General features: G+C 40.9%; 1 protein-coding gene across 3 annotated transcripts in view; it reads left to right on the forward strand.

Annotated features, from left to right (window-relative positions):
• The window catches only part of Lhfpl6 (LHFPL tetraspan subfamily member 6), a 265642-nt gene that overhangs the window by 35970 nt on the left and 215011 nt on the right, over positions 1-14661 (forward strand). The gene's annotated exons all lie outside the window — the stretch shown is intronic.

Genomic DNA, 14661 nt, shown 5'->3' on the forward strand with positions numbered 1-14661 from the left:
AAAAAGACTCCCAGAACCTGTTCATCCATCTTACAACTTTTCTAATTATTAACATTTCATTATTTTGCTATTTAAGAACGTGCCTCCTGCTCACTTCTGTTTCTAGACATTCTGTACATGTAAGAAAGTTAGGGTATATGCCTATGACATTGTCTTAAGTTATCAAGACTAAAACTGAGGTGAATTAATGCAGTTTATTCTTAGTGATATGGTTCTGCTTTCTAATAATCTTTTTCTTAAGTTTTTAAGGACATCCGGTCCAAACTTAAATTTGCAACTTATTAAAGGTTTTTATTATGAAATATTTTTCTGTTTTTCTGAAAACAGCTTGTCATTTTAAATGTGAGACCTGAAATTTGATAAATTGTAGGATTTCCTTGTACCTTCTGAAATCCTCATCATTGATCTCTTGCCCTGAGGCATGTTAACTCCCGATCACTGAGTGGTCTAGAAATGAAGCATAATTCTGATATTTGACTTTTTTGTCCATCCATTCACATTTACTGTCTCTATTTATTATGTGCCAGGAAGTGAGTTGGGTTAAATATCTTTGGATGCACAAGACAAAGTGCATGGATCTTACTCTGATAGAGTCTTCATTTTTTTTCAGTAGCAATGGAAACTAGGATGGGAAATTGTTTTAGGCACCAGTGAAAATGGTTAGCTGCTCAGGTTTCAGGAAGGATGAATGAAGAAGTGATGGTTCAACAGAAAACCCTCTGTGTTTGTTGAGTCTTCTATCATTTCCTGACCTCTGAGATTGAGGTCACTTTTCTGCTGCTGGGTGGCAAAGCAGGTCTTTCCTGCTTTGGGGGTAGTGCCTCCCTCCCCCTAAACTGGACATGGCCTGGAGCTTCTAAGATGGATGAGTAGGAAGGAATGTTGACTTCTGTCATGAAGAGGGAATGTGAAACACAAACAGGATAAAAACAGTCTTCTAGTACTTTCCAAATCTAATTTCTAGGGTGACACGTTCTATAAACAGAATCGAGAGAAAGATAGCCAGTTGAGAAATACAACGTTTGGCAATGAATTTATTTGGGTTAGATTTTTCTGCTAATGTAATAGGCCCTTAGAAACTGTTTTTGGTAAAAAGCATCAACTCCTTGCTTGGATCCATAGAGTAACTAAACACAAGCTGAAAGCCTGAAATCCCTGCCTTCATCTCCTTGTCTCCTTGACGTTTTGGAAAGACTCCCGGCTGGCTTTACATAGGCATGACAGTCACTAAGGAGTATGTGTCTACCTAACCAATCTCACCCTGTTTCCAAGGCTGGGGACACAAAGATAAGTCAGCGTTCTAAACCTACTGTATGTGTGAGATGTGTAGCCTATTGAGGCTGTTGAAGCTAGGGCTCTACCCTAAAACTCTGGTTAGCTATGGTTAGTTACCCTAACACACACACGCATAAACATTCACACACACCCAGCATGTTTTGCTTTATTTACCTAGTTTTACATCTTTTTATAGACTTGAATTGAAATTGATCAGCAGATGCAGCATCTTCAAGACCAAGCAGGTCATTGTTCTAAGTCGAGCAAGTAACACTGCTCTCTGAGCCATGCTCAGACTCACTCAACACTCATGCTCCCCCAAAGAATGCCTTTCTGCCCAAGTTTGCACTGTATATCATATTTCTGGGATTTAACAGGCTACGCCAGCTTATTATAACTTTAAACATTTCATAAAGGGCAGTATCTCTCATTCTGTGCCATCACAAAACTATGAAAATACATGCTGTTCATTTTAAGAAACAAATGGTTGTCTAGAAGTATTCTGTACCTCACACTGGTTTCATTTCTTTTATAATTTAAGATTTTATAAGACAGTTAAAAATGCATATTACTCTCTTGATAATTGGTTTTGGGGTGTGTGTGTGTGTGTGTGTGTGTGTGTGTGTGTGTGTGTCTTTTTGAGGTCTCCCTGTAGCCCCAGCTGACCTGGAATTTGTTATGTAGAACAGGCTAGCCTTGATCTCATAGACATCTGCCTGCCTCTGCCTCCCTAGTGCTGGGATTAAAGGCATGCACCACCACACCCAGATTGATAATTGTTCTTAAGTGAGATCGTAAAAAGCATGCATTCCTTCTTAGTTCTGTGCCTGAAATTTGGAGTCTCCCGATCTGTGATTGGGACCCCAACATTGTTTCAATAATTGTAATGTTCTTTGGTGTGAGACATAAAACAACCCTAGTTAGCATGCATTCAGTGGTTGCTGGGTGAAAGGCCAAAGCAAAGGACTCCTCTTGTGTCTCTCCAATATTTTAAAGCATGGTTGTGGTCATAAACCTCAATTTTAAGATAAAGTAACTCGTCCAAGCAGCAGTCAGGTGGGGTTGAATTGGCTTTAGCTTGGGTTTGGGGAAAGTTATCCATAGAGGTCCTGTCTCCGCCATTCCTGTGACTTTTACCTACCAGTATTTCAACCTCAGTAACTTGTGTCACAGATTCAGAACACATACTGAGTCACTAAGACTATTCCTGCTTTCTAGAGATTTAGTACTATTTCAAAATGATGCTTGGGTATTAGCAGATAGGAAAACCCATTTACCTTAATGGAATTTAACAAAAAGAAACCCTTGGAAGAAGCGGCAGCAGACTCCTTTGTGCTCCTGTAGCGCTAAATAACAGTTTCCATCCTCCTTCACACGGGGCAAGAATTCTATTTGAAGATACAATCCCTTTCCTTTGTCTTTCCAAAAAGACAGAATTCATACACGGGGTTTTTCAACTCAAGAAGTGCATACTTGCACACAACAGCAGTCTCCCAGAAGCACATGCTACATTATTTTTTGCATTTGCCTTTCAGCTGTACCTTGAGGGCACAATCGTTTAAAAGTTGAGTAAAATCTGAACAAAATGGCCTTACTGCTTCTCTGTTCATCTGGTCCTTTTTGATTTGGTAGCCAACTTTCTCATCATGTTGTTATTCTCCACATGACTCCCCTGAGCTTGTTGGCCCAGCAGAGGGACAAAAGGGTGGGACCTCTTCTACCCCAGCTTTGGGTGGTGGCCCAGGCAGTGAGTCAGTGCACTGGAATCTGTGAGCTTCAGAGGGCTGATTCTCAGGCAAACACTTCCTACATTTTCAAAAGAATGACTTGCCAGCTTCATTCTTTTGAAGCCACTCTGCCAGGAGTTTACACTTGGACTACATTTTACATAGGATGCTCTTTTCTAATAAGCAAAAGTTCATTCAGAAATAACCCAGGCAGTGCAGACTAAAACCCCCACCTTCCCACTACAGTCCCTTCAAGCCCTTAGTCACGTCTCTGCTGTTTCTTTGGCCATTTCCTCCTCATTCACTGGCTTGATTTCTGATGTGTGATAGTTTGCCAGCATTCCATCTTCTTTTAATAACTACCTAAATGTAAAAACCACAGCATCAGAATTGTAGCTGAAGCTTTGTATTTTCACTACTTCAGAACTGTACTGTCCTACGTAATTTGTGATAAATTTGAACATGAAGTAAAATTCTAAACTGTCTTTTTGTCCATAGTGTTCAGAATTGATATTCTCTCTGGCAAAACCTTTGTTTTTCAAGACTATGTTGTGACTTCTTGGTATTACAGTTCAGTTACAGCCCCTTCCGCTCCCCAGTCCTGGTTTATCTTCTCTTATGGTATGGGATGTGCTGGAAAGCTTGTTGCAGGAAAACTTGGTTTCAGTCCAAGCAAATGCATGTCTTAGTCTTCTGTGCTTTTTCCCCTTTGCTAAGGATGGAACCCAGGGCCTGTGCACACTAGGCAATTGCTTTACCACTGAGCTACATCCCATCCCCAAGTGGCATCTTTAAAAGCAGTACTGGGCATTTTGCACTGTGGAATATTCTTAGAATGTAGGAATGTGGAAGAGGCACGCAGGCTTTAGGATACCACTCATCTAACGTGGTTCCTCCGTAGGAAATAAAATTCGTTTTCCTTATCATGGAAGGATGTTTGCTGTATGATATCAAGATATAAGAAGATATATTGACAGGACTTACAGACCCTGTTCTATGACCTTTTGAATCATTTCTCACATTGGTGTACTGCTGTGACTTCCAGATGAGACTTATGTAGTAGCAGGGGCTGGGAGAAGCATTCCTGACTGTCTGTGCACAAAAAGGGTCACAATTTAAAGAAGCACATGTAATCTTCCATCAGTGTTGCTGTGCTCCATGCCCAAACTCAACTCACTTACTTGTGGTTAGATGTTTTCTTTTGACTTTTCCCAAAGTAGCCCAAACAGGGTAATAAATAACACTATTAAATTTATGGGAGTCTTGTATGGTGACATAATAAGCGAGTACATGCAGAATCAAAGACCATTATTCATACTGCTTTTGCATGGACCCCTATGGAAATGTGTTGCTCTAAGCCAATATGGACATCCCAATCTTGATGGGCTTGAGGTAGATCAGTGTCTAATACTCATTATTTCCTTTCTGCTACTATTTGGAAGGAATCCATGAGGTCACCTCATTTAGTCCTGGCAATGGACTTTACCGTGTTTGTCAAATACTTCTCATTAAGCACTTGATATTTCTCATAGTGTGTTAGATGTTAGGCACAGAGTATACTAACTAGAACTTGAACCTGGCCTTTAAAATTTGCATGCTAATTTGGCCAAATCCGTGTTGTGTTTTTTTAATTAAAAAATATAACCAAACTCTCCAAAGGAGACCAATTTACTATCTCCTGGATTTAGAGGCTCCTGATGGTAGAATCCTACAGTGACAGCACAGCAGCTTCTTTGTGTCCAGTACTCATTATGGCCTGACATGGTATTAGTGTAACTGGAGTTTTAGGTTGGAAGCCCAGATGCCAGGAGTCCAAAAGGACTTGATTCAACTACCCATGCCAATATGTCAATTAGAGAGATGCATAATGTTGTATAAATCAGTGTATGCTGGGAGGAAGAACAGATAAAAGCATCCAGTGATTCCTAAGTTCATCTTTGAAGTACAAACATGGGCTTTGGGTTTAAGTGGGGTGGAGGGCAATAGGCATGCATTGCCCTGGAAGCAGTCCTGGTCAACATATTGTCTGGTTGGTCATTGCCTCAGTTTGGGTCTGCAAGGTAGTTTGCAAACATCTCTGTTACTGCTTGAGGGGAGCAATGGGTTCAGTCTTGCCATCATAGATCTTTGCTCTCACCTGGGGGGTGGTCTGTCCTGTGAGGATTTGTTGTTTCTGCAATCAAAGGTGACTACAGGTTTAGGACATGGACTGGGGACCTTTAGAGGGTCTGGCACGCTGCATTGTAAACAGCTGATGGTCAGATGCTCCAGTTACTCTTGTGCCTTCAGACCTGAAAGGAGAAAGAGATAGGTTAGGTATCACTTGTCTCTACATAGGCAGTCCTTGAGTGATTAACATGCCTACATGCAGAGGCAAGCAGGTGACTCAAAGTAAAGGTGACAGATACAACATGAAGGCAGGCATACCAGGCTTCAATTCTGCCTTTAGTTACCTTGAAGTCAGTGCACTCTAGCAAAAGCAGTTTCTACGAGCTTGTTCTAAGAATCTTATGTACATATTGCATGATTTTGATTGCCATTGGGGAATACACAACAAGTGTCCACTGCTTCACATGACAGACAGCCCTGGGGATAGTATCTATCAACCTCATTTTACAAAGCAAGAGCAGCCATTCTAAGAAGAAAAGGAACATGTCAGACTTCATTCTTAATTTTGTTCCCAATCCCCTGAATTAGCGTCTGTGCTTTATGATCTCAATTATGAACATAATCTGTTACCTTTGCATGAACAATAAAATACAGAGATATGACAGTGGATTAATGAAGATCTGATGAGGAGCAAAAATCTTCCAACCACCCTATGAAATGCTGCCCCCAGAACAGCAGAAATTATGGTCCAAGTCCCATACCCTCACTGGGCCCGTCTGTTTTATTCTTATTAGCCAGGAAGGCATTAAAATATGCAATGATGCTGCTCTCAAGAATGTCTCTACACTGCTGACTTGCAAGCTTTGCTCTCTAAGAATATCTTTGGTCCCTTGTCTCATTACTTAACATCTATTTTGAACTGTGTAAGTCACTATCAACTCCTTGGTCTTGTTTATTCAGTCAGTGGAGAATGTGTTGCTTTGCTGGGTCTCTCTCTCTCTCTCTCTCTCTCTCTCTCTCTCTCTCTCTCTCATCTCTCTCTTCCTTTCCTCTCTCCCCTTCTATCTCTCTGTTTCTGTATTGCCCTATGACCTTTATGACTCATGTAATAAGGAATTTAAAAAATTAGTGTAACTCCTACCGCATTCATTATCAGCTGGCAGTCATCATCTTTATGCATATAATATTTTTTTCTTTGAATACCCTCTATTTCCCCTCTGTGAGGAATTTATTCCCCCCTTGGTGTGTGGGGACAAATTATGTTCATAACAGTCATTAATGATAATGGGAAGACTGTATAAATCTTTGATGCACTGAAAGCTAAATGATGCCCTGGTGGGTCTTTTTCTCTATCTTTCCCTGCCAGATTTTGCTTGCAGGATGTACAATGGGTTTCTCTTTGTTGTGTGTATATGGTATACACAAACATACATGTGCACACAAATATGAACACAGTACTTCTATCGCTGCATGGTCTGCTCTTTAGTTTTTGGTATCCCCATGAGGCCAGGAACTGGTTTGGTTTGGAGGGCAATGCTATGCCCATACGGAGAGTTCAGTAAGGTTTTACTACTACAAGGAATGAAAGAGTCCATGAACATTAAAGCAAGTGACTACTCACCCTGCCTGGGCACGATCCTAATGCTAAGATAAATATTGTAAGAGTTAATGCATACATATTTTCTCTGTTTATAATGTGCAGGAGAGCCTCTAGGGAAATGACAAGAACATAGACTTGGAAATTTGACAAGATTGGACCTCATCCCCGTAATCCTTGGCAGTTTGAGTTCTAGGGAATTTTTCTCTAGTTTGAGCCCCAGTTTTCTTATGTGTAGCATACAGATAGTAGTTCCTGACTCAGAGGGCTCTTGTAAGAATCCAGTAAGTATCTTCACTTTGAGTCAATAGGAATTTGCTACACAGAATATTCTTATAGTCTTAGCCTCTGAGGCTAATTTCTGAAGCTAAATAAAACTTTACTCTTTGCATCCTGATTTAATAGACTATCAAAGGTTTCCTCAAAGTACACATATCTCATGAGACTTCATTAATGTGCATGCTGATGCTCTAGGTTTGGGAAGGCTCTGAGATTCCTGGAGGACTATGATGCTGCCTGCTTCACAGAGCAGCCTGAACAGAGGACTCTGTGGAAAGGGTGGGAAGCAATAATGTAGGGTGCTAAGTGCTGCTGGCCTGGCCTTCTAAAAGCAGAGTGAGCACTGGGAGTGTTACCCAATAGGTGAGTACATGCTTAGCATGAGTGAGACTGGTTCAACTCCCAGCACTGCAAGGTGTAAAAATAAAATAATAAAAGTAGAGAAGGACTGGAGAGATGGCTCAGTGGTTAAGAGCGTTGGCTGCTCTTGCAGAGGACCCAGGTTCAATTCCCAGCACCCACATGGTGGCTAACAACCATCCAGTTCTGGGGAATCTGACACCCTCTTCTGACCTCTGTGAACATTGCATGACAGGGGTGCACTTATATACATGCAGGCAATATCCTCATACATATAAAATAATAAATAAAGTATTTTTTAAAATAAATAAGAGTAGAGTGAAAAAGAAAGAAGGAGCAATTTGTGCTGGGAAAGGGGGACAAGGCAAGCAGCACTTCCTAGAAATGGACAGTCTGGGTCCTGAAGAATTGTGGTGATTTATCAAGTAGAAAACAGAAAAGGGCTCTGGTTGTCCAGATGTCCATTGCGGCTGATTCCAGCCTAAGGAGCAAGGGAAGCCGAAGAATGAGAAATGAGGGGAGAGAGGAGACAGCAAAGCTCACTTGGAACTGGGTGAGCAAGAGTTGGTTCAGTGCCGAAATTAACTGGGAAGCATGAGGTCCAGTAGAAGCAGTATAGAATATGCAGAACTGTTTTGAAAATAGTCAGACATGTTAAGAAAATAGTCATGCTAAGAAATTTTCATCACAACCGGGCATGGTGGCACACGCCTTTAATGCCAGCACTCTGGAGGCAGAGGCAGGCAGATCTCTGTGAAATCAAGGCCAATCTGTCTGATCTACATAGCAAGTTCCAGTCCAGCTGGGGCTACAGAGAAACCCTGTCTCAAAAAAAAAAAAAAAAATCTTATCACAAAGTAGATTGTGCTTCCATAGTTCAGGATAGTAAATGTCCTTTAAAAGAATAAGACTAGAGCTGGGCATGGTGGTGCACGCCTGTAGTCCTAGCACTTGGGAGGCAGAGGCAGGCAGATCTCTGTGAGTTCAAGGCCAGCCTGGTCTACATAATGAGTTCCAGGACAGCTCCAGCTATAGGGAGACCCTGTCTCAAAAAGACAAGAAAAAAAAAGTGTTTACATCAAACATATTATGGCAGAGAAAAAAACTAGGAGGAGGGGCCAATAATTAGATTTCAGAAGGCTTTGGAGACAAATGGAGCAGAGATTGAATTCTGATCGCAGCACATTCTGGGTTGTAGTGGTTAACTGGTTATCAGTGATTAGATTGAGACATGCCTAGAAAACTATGAAAGCACACTTGGGTGTGTCTGTGAAGGCATTTTCAGAGACCATTAACTAATGGGGAAGGATCTGCTCTGATTGTGTGCAGCAGCAGCACCATTTTGGAGACAAATGGAGCAGAGATTGAATTCTGATCGCAGCACATTCTGGGTTGTAGTGGTTAACTGGTTATCAGTGATTAGATTGAGACATGCCTAGAAAACTATGAAAGCACACTTGGGTGTGTCTGTGAAGGCATTTTCAGAGACCATTAACTAATGGGGAAGGATCTGCTCTGATTGTGTGCAGCAGCAGCACCATCCCATAGGCTTAGGACCCAGATGGAAAGGAAGGAGAAAGCTGGCAAGCTCTGTCATTCCCTCTGGCCCCATGATGCGAGCTGCTGTGCTCTCCGAGCTCTCCCTGCCACAATGGGCTGAAACCTCCAAAATCAGGAGCTAAAATAAGTCCTTCCTTTCGGGTTTTCAGTTGATTTGCTAGGCATTTTGTCACAGTGACAAGAAAGGCTGATGAACACAAAGCCATAAAACCTTGATAAAATTTATTAGTTTTCTGACTCTTTTTCTCATCAATACAATGTAGGCAATAAATACTGTCTTAGATAATAACTGTGATATGAAATGAGGTCATTCATTTCATTAGTTGAATTACCATTTTTTTCTCAAGGCATAGAGTTTAGTGTTCACCAAGTATATTTGACAATGCATAATTATTAATAATGTTGATTTTTGAGCCCATATAAACTGTCATGTAGGAAATAACTTGGTAGAGTTGATATTTACCATGTTCACAGATTGCTAAATGTCTTTTATCCTGTATGGTTTTCAGAGGTCTAGCTAGGCCAGAGCTCAGCTGGCTTTGACTCTCATAGAATGGAATGTTTCTTAGAATGGTCCTCATTCTAATAAGGATTTTAATAAGGTCAGTTTTACTTAAGTGTGTGTGAAAAGGTGGCATTTGAAGACTAGAGAGCATTGTTGAAGAAAATGATAGACGGTTCCCTTCCTGAAATATGGAGAGCATTGGCAGATGCAGGGCTGCTGCTCTCTGTGGTATCTCTATTCATCCAAAGCATATCAGATGTCTCCTGGCTTCATTTCATCCAAGTATATAACTTAAGCCAACTAGTGGATATGAACTGTTTTATGAATAAAATGACTGTCATTTTCTTTATTATGGTACCATTGTCTTGCATCCAGTAAGTAGAAGAGTAACTTTCATGCACGTGGTTTCTTTGTAAAGCTTTCCCTTATTATGAGAGAATGCTGAATGATAATGGAGCCAATAAGTGCTGATCAGCTGAGAGGTAACTTCCAGCTGAGCATGGTGAAGGTGTTCTACTGGGCTTTCTTGGGCTTGGGAGGGAAAGAGAGTGAACAGTTATCTTGTACTGGATCTGTTCCAGTTACTGTGTGGACTTTTTCTTGAATCTTTACAAATACCAATGAGTCAGGAACTAATTATCCCTGCCCACATGGAGTGGAGGTTAGTTAACTTGTCCAAGATCTCATTTGTAAAACCTATTAATTTTCTATACTCTGAATGATCAGTATTCTAATGTTCACAGTGGTACATAGGTTGACTGAACTACTTGGTAGGAACAGAGTGTTCCTGGTCATTGAAATATCTAATTGAAGGCCAGGAAATTTTCACTTTTATGAAAAATTTCACCATTTTTCTAGTTGTGTTAAAAAAAATCTTTCAAACTTGGGACTGGAGAGATGGCTAAGTGGTTAAGAACACTTGCTGTTTTTGCAGAGGACCCAGGTTTGGTTCCCATATGGTAGCTTACAACCATCTGTAAATCCAGTTCGGGGGAATCTGATGCCCTCATCTGGCCGCCACAGGCAACAGACATGCACATGGTACATACACATATATGAAGGAAGATACTCATATACTTAAAATAAAATAAATAAATTCCCCCCAAATTATTCAAACTTATATTGATGTCCTCTGTTATCTTTATAAGATAATACACTTGTAATGTGTAATGTCATAAAAACATATTACACTACACATAATATAACACCTCAGTTTTTGTCAGAAAATCTTCCATTCCCTTATATTCATTAATGTGAATATCAGTTTCAATAAATTAATAAAATTTCTTTATTTCATTTCTTATGTGTTTGAGTGCTTTGCCTGCATGTATATAAGAGCACCTGTGCCATGCAATGCTCACAGAGGCCAGAAGAAGGCGTCAGATCTTCTGGAACTGGAGTTACAGGTGGTTGTCAGTCCTCAGGTGAGTGCTGGGAACTGAAGCTGGGTCCTTTGCAAGAGCAGCCTGTGCTCTTAACCACTGAGCCATCTCTCCAGCCCCTTAATAACTAATTTTAATTAGCTCACTGCTACACTCACTTTACAGATAAATAGTGACCTAGAGAAATTCTGAGCCTTTGCTGAGGGTCACTGTGCTGCTCTCTCAAAGAACACTTGCCATGTACTTATAGAGCACCCTTCCGAGGACAGTTGCTTGAGCCTGAAAGTAACCGTGACAGGACTCTTGGTGTTAACTTAGTCTTTTCTTTCTTCTCCTCGGAGCAGAATGCAAAAACCTTTAGAAAGGGGTTGCCTTGCAGAGAGCTGTTACAAAGTTTGACTGCGTTCGTACATACCTAATACTCTTACATACCTAATTCTGCCCAATGTGCGAGACAGACATGGGTGAGATGGGAAAGACACTTCTACTTCTGGATGGTCTTGATCCTGAAGTCAGCATGGTTGTTGTTGACAGCTTCTGGAACAAGGATGCTAGAGATGCTGCTGTGTCGTGATACTGACCTGTAGAATGTCAAAGCCGCCAAAAGCCAGCCTTATTTTATGTGCATAACTTACCATTTTGATCATGGTCATTTGCCCCAGATCTGGGTATGGCCAAATAATTAAATTCCCCCTGAACAGGTCCTCTCCCTTCTGGGAGCCCAAGATTACAGCTTATTACATTTAGCATGTGAAACCTGAGCTGTGTGTATGAAGGACACAAAGATTCACGAACCGCGTGGCCAAAGAATTACAATGTCCCAGCGCTTCACTAAGTAGAGATTCATCTGACCATAACAGAGCTATGTTCCAGGCATTAAGGAGAAAGGACAAATACCGAAGGTGCAGGAAGGGGATGGGAGTGACCGGGAGGGCTGCATGCTGACTGCAGGACGGTTAGTTGAATCAGTTGGTGGGAAGTTCAGTAATTGGGGAAGAAAGGAGGAAAGCAGCACTTCAAAGCACAGAAATACAAAAGAACAGAAAGGTCTGTTTCGATGGTAATTCCAGTTCGACATAACTAAGAAGTACTGACGGTTGCAGAAGAAAACAGCACGAAGAAAAAATTGGCATCAAGTGATGGAGCATCTTGGCTCCCATGATAAGTTCCTCAGAACATCCTGTGGGAAATGGGGAGCTATTAAGGTATCTGACTGCATTTATGGGCTATGTCCTAACTTGTATTTTAGTAAAATAATGATTCTTATTTAATAAGAAAATCACTGTGCTGAAATGATTAAAGAAGGCATTAAAAGGGGAAAATAATTAGGAAAAGGAGATGTTTTAGAGGACCAGTGATGAAGACCCACACTGGGCAAAAGGAATTGAGAGAAGCAAATGGCTTTGAGATCTACTTCTGTGTAGAAACTATGTGATTGAAATGCCTGAAAGTGGGAAGAACAGGAAAGGGAGAGACCAAAGTGTACTGACTAGTAAGAGTCCCGGCATGTGGTGATACTGGTAACAGCAAGTGCAAGAGGAAGAGAAAAGGAGGTGTTCCAAGGAGCAACTGGGAATGACAGCAGTTGGATCAGTTGTCATGCTGTGTAATAAACGTTCCCATTTCCTGCCTTCAAACAAGTCATGTGATATTCATGCAGTTTTTCCAGTGTGTGCTGGCCTAGGTTAGAGTCACCTGCTTTCCTTTATGTGTCTGACCAGTGCAAAGAAAGTGGCTGTTGGCTGCCTGGCCTGGGAGGGGGCATGGTTCTCCTTGGTCTGGTTCGCATCACATAGTAGGCATGCTCAGGCTTGTGTCCATAATAGTGCAGTGAGATCCCAACATGTACGTGGCCTTTGGAACTGAGTATATGCACTGCAATGATGTATATTTCACAGAATTCTCCTGGCCAGAGAAAGTGACAGGGCCGGTCGAATTTTGCAAGCTGCAAGTATAAGTTTACATTCTAAGGAGCATGGGTGTAGGAAGAGATGAAGGATGAGGTCAGTGCTGTCATCAATCTACCAGACTGACTCATAATTATTAGGTGGTTATCAAAGTAATTTAAAAATTATATTCCATTAATTCCATTCATCTGCTTCCCATTGAAAATTAAAATAAATGGAGTTCTAATGTGAGCATAAAATGATTTCCTATTTATTTAAATTTTCCTTATTTTGTTGGAGTTACAGGCATATTCTTCAGGTTTTTCTTCACTTGGTTTCTTAGGCTTTATATATCTGCATTTAGCTGCATTAAGAAGGATTAATAATCTCCCTCTTTTCTATAAAATTATCCACCAAAGAACAGTAGTACACAGGTGATCCTGCCAATGTAATATCCCAAAACATTGCTGGCACTCTTGACCACTACCTCCAAAAAGGCATCCATTAAATAAAAACACTGAATACAGAAGCACGGAGCCTTCCTTGTCCCTGGGGGGAGACCTTCATCTCACAGGCACCACACACTGCACAGGTTGACTTGCTGTACTGCCGGTGCCCTGCAAACTGTGACTGTGGGCAAGGTGTGCTTTGTCTCTGTAATTCTACTTCAGCCTTATTAATGATGTTTTGCTGCCCCATGCAGAGCCTTTGAATAGCTTTCCCAGAAAAGACCACCCACAGTGAAAATATTAAGCCTATCTGGTGAACTTGAATGTTTCCCTTATGAAATGGAATCTTTATGTAGAATAGACACTTGGGAAGCAATTATTATTAATTATAGACCCTTTCATCACAGCTTTTGATCCTTTGCATGCACCAGTCCTCTCTCCCGCCTGTTCATAACAAGGATATTGTGTCATAACCCAACAATAGCCTCTGTGCCACAAAGAACAAAGAGACTTTTTAAAAAATACTCAATTTACCAATTACTGTTATAATCATAGTCTTTGAATGTGGTCTTGTGTGTTCCTCTCAGTTAATGGATTCTCCTTTTATTAACACCGACTTTTGCCTCTGTTACAGGCTTCAAGGGGATGTGTTTAAGTTTCCCTGCTGATGTCAGGGCTGGGCTGACCATGTATATAATTAATTTTGATCAAAACCCTTCATGAATGAGATAAACAGAGTTACTGAACCATAAAAGAAATTGTTCCTGGCATTAGTTATTAAAATTTTGTGTTCTCATGAAATTTGTTTTGATGTTGAAATAATTATATTGTCCAATAAAAATTAGAAGGCTGGGAAGATGGCGCAGTTTTAAAGTACCCGGCTGTGAAAGTGTGAGACCTGAGTTCAATCCCCAGCACTCACATTTTATTTTATATTTTATTTTTTTCACTACCACACTCAGCTTTTATTGTTATTATTTACTAGTAAAAATTTTTTTGTTGTTGTTTTCATTAAGATAGGGTCTCCCTGTAGCCCCAGCTGGCCTGGAACTTGCTATGTAGACCAAGCTGGCCTCAAACTCAGAGCTCTGCCTGCCTCTGCCTCCCGAGTGCTGGAATTGAAGGAGTATGCCACCATACCCAGTTATACTCAACTTTTTAAAATTAAAAATATTATTATTATTGTGTATTTGTATTTGTTCATAGGCTCTAGTTTGCCATGGTGTACATGTGGAGGTCAGAGGACAACGTTTGGGAGTCAGTTCTTTCCTTCCACCTTGATATGGGTTCCAGGGATGCAACTCAAGCTGACATCTTGCCATGTTCAACTTAAAAAAAAAAAGAGTATTTTTATTTAGTCCTTGACATTTTCATACATGTAAACATATATCTTGTTCACATCCACTCCCAACTTTCCCCTTCAACTCACCCCAGGCACCCCAAACCCTTTCTCCTTATGGCTCTTCCTTCCTTCCTTCCTTCCTTCCTTCCTTCCTTCCTTCCTTCCTTCCTTCCTTCCTTCCTTCCTTCCT

The sequence above is a fragment of the Nannospalax galili genome, unplaced genomic scaffold (assembly GCF_000622305.1).
Source record: "Nannospalax galili isolate Female #2095 unplaced genomic scaffold, S.galili_v1.0 scaffold264, whole genome shotgun sequence".
In the NCBI taxonomy this organism is placed as follows: domain Eukaryota; kingdom Metazoa; phylum Chordata; class Mammalia; order Rodentia; family Spalacidae; genus Nannospalax; species Nannospalax galili.